Below are 3,016 nucleotides of genomic sequence, written 5' to 3'. Positions count from 1 at the left end.
TTTGCTGGATCACTGAAGTCTTACTCTTCAAACATTTGGTCTAATATACAGCGTCCCACATAACAATAGAAACCCGAAGGGTTTCCTAATGAATTTAAAACTAACACTAACGTTTAGCTTGTCATACACTTTAAGATTTTCTTTTATCCATTGTTTAGATATCCCACACAGAGGATGCGTGTCTGACGTTCAATCTTCATCAATACTTTAAAGTGGGTCTAATCCAACCTGCATCAGTCACTGTATATGATTATTACTCACCAGGTAAGAGCTCAAATGATCACTTTTGTTCACCTATTTAATCACCAAAAAATTACATTATAGTAGGGAAACCCACTGAAATCTCATGGTTTTATAAAAAAGAGCTATACTTTACAATTTTCATTATAGTGGACAGTTTTTGATGGCAGGTATAGTAGGGCTGTCCAGCACTAAGACAGCTGTGTCTAGTGGTCAAATCAGTTGAACTGTATTCTACCTGCCAATGTCAAGTATGGTATGGTATCGCACAGATCCCTGGGCGATAGCAGCTGTCATCATCTGATGTCTTACTATGCATGTCAATGACTGGTATAGTACAAAGTGGATTCCTGTCCTTGGCTCTCACTTTTCAACAGAGAAACCCCTGAGTGATGAAGATACCAAAGGTTTTAATGTAGGTCATAGTTTTTTAAAATGGTGGCATCCATAGAGAGCGAAATAAAAAAAAGACAGGATTCATCAAAGTGGTATCAACCAGATTAAATCTTCTTCAACCAGGCGTAAACCACGGGAATATAGGCAATGAGACAACTAGTCTGTTCTTATAGGTATCCAACAGCTGGGTCTGCTCAGTATGGGAGAGTGGCCTGATATCTGGCAAAATGCACAATACTACAATAAAATAAGCTTCTTTTTCTAATTTACAAACAGAAAACCGTTGTACCAAATTCTACCATGTGGAGAAGGAGAGTTCCCTTCTGGGCAAGATCTGTCAAGGGGAGGTGTGTCGCTGTGCTGAAGGTAAGATTGTAGCATGGTGTTTACCAGTCAGCCATGCGTGTTTGGAGAACCTGAGATAGGAGAGGAGATTCTTGATTCGGAGCTTAAACTTGGAGCTTAAACAGACCTGCCTTGCTCCTGGTGGTAAATTGAAAGACTGGTTTTAAAAAAAGGTTTGGACTAGCAAGAAAAGCATTAGAAGAAGAGTAGAAGAACATTTTTCCCAACATAAATACTTCACAAGAGACCATCAGATTCAATTTGCCAAAGGCTATGCTACACTACTAGCCAATTTCCTTTTGTGTATGGCTGATCTATCTCAAGTAACACAAATCCTAATGGGTTTGAACATCCTAGAAAACTGTTGGGGCTATTTATTTTATTAACATGATTCTGTGGGTTAATTATAGTCATAGCTTATGGTAAAGCAGACAAAAAAAATACGTAACCCAAAAAAAACTTTGAACTGGTCATCCTGCAAAAATAATAACTTGTAGTTCTTGGTTTTCTTATTTCCTCTTTTAAGTCCCTTGTGCCAGAAAGCAAAGCTGGGTCCTAGAATTTTGTTTTTCTATTACAGTTATTGCCATACAGCTAGGTCAGGGTGCCTCCATGGGCTTTAATTGGATGGTAGAACAACACACCAATGATGTGAAACCAGTACTTTTTCTTCCTAATAATTAGCTCATTGGGAAGTGTTCAATATGAGGCCTATATGAATACAGACTGGGGTACTGGTAGGTTGATATTTGTGAGAAAAAAATACTATTTAAAAGGAAATTTACAAATTGTTTTACCATCTCAGCTAAATGTATGGACCATTGTATACCTATTTATATATTTTACAACCATATATATATAAAAATATTTGTTTTGCAGAAAACTGCTTCCTTCAGCAACAGTTAGAGGAAGTGGATGCACAAATACGACTTGAGAAGGCGTGTGACGTTGGTGTGGACTATGGTAATTTTGATTTAATTAGCAGCCTAAAACCCAATAGGTAGATGTATACTGAGGGCAAAAAAATTAAAATGTTACTGTAAATCTTTATAGTACAGTATGTCTTTTTGTGCAATAGAGGGAGCTACACCTTGAGCCAGATTTATTAAAGTTCTTCAACACTGGAGAATATAGACTATCATGGGTGAACCTGGGTGATCCAGTAAACACATACATCATGTATTCCAGGAGGCTATGAGCTGCTCCTTTTGCACATGCCTGAGATCAATCATTAGTGTTGGTCGAATAGCTCACTATTCGATTTGGCAGCTATTCGCTGGAATGTAGCAAAATTATTCGGGTGGTCGAATTTCAAAGTCGAACACCATTAAAGTCAATGGGAGGAAAAATTCAGGTTTTTTTCAGCACTGTGTAGAGTTTCTACAGCCTCCAAACAGATGTAAAAAGATACATTGTAAAAAGATACATAAAAATATACATTGTAAAAAGATACATTATAAAAGGATACATAAAAAGATACTTTATAAAGAGATACCTAACACTATTACATACCCCTGTACTTCACATGAGTATTAAAGAGCACCTCTCACATCAATAATAGGCTAAAGCTAGGTACACACTTCCAATAATTATTGTTAGAAAACAAACGATTACGACCGATCAACGATTATGCACAATTATACTTGAACAATCATATTGTGCACAATTCTGTACATGCTGTAACAATATGATCGTTCATATATAATCCACCAACAGTGTCCACACACTAGATACAATCGTTTAAACGATGCAGGGAGGGACATGTAAAGGAGAAAGTGTACCGCAGACACATGCACAATCACTGAATGACCTACACATGATAGATAGTGAAAGATCGTCGGCCAATCAGATCCACCGTGGCGGTCGTTCATTTCCAACGACGATCCTCGTTCGTCGGCATCCTTGGTCACTTTTTTTTGGCCAATCGGTTGTTCATTGTTCATTTCTAACGATAATTATTGGACGTGTGTATGCAGCTTTAGTCAACACGGACTGCATTCCCATGGGCTAATCTACACCAGGACGTTTCCTTCAG

General features: G+C 37.7%; 1 long non-coding RNA gene across 1 annotated transcript; it reads left to right on the top strand.

Annotated features, from left to right (window-relative positions):
• Positions 1-148: 148 nt before the first annotated feature.
• LOC140321398 (uncharacterized) lies at positions 149-1,944 on the top strand. The gene is made up of 3 exons (XR_011918926.1): positions 149-264; positions 913-1,002; positions 1,861-1,944. It is a non-coding gene; the product is annotated as an uncharacterized lncRNA (long non-coding RNA).
• The last annotated feature ends 1,072 nt before the right edge of the window (positions 1,945-3,016 follow it).

Source organism: Pyxicephalus adspersus, unplaced genomic scaffold, assembly GCF_032062135.1.
Source record: "Pyxicephalus adspersus unplaced genomic scaffold, UCB_Pads_2.0 Sca3325, whole genome shotgun sequence".
Classification (NCBI taxonomy): domain Eukaryota; kingdom Metazoa; phylum Chordata; class Amphibia; order Anura; family Pyxicephalidae; genus Pyxicephalus; species Pyxicephalus adspersus.
This window is presented reverse-complemented; position numbering and strand designations above follow the sequence as displayed.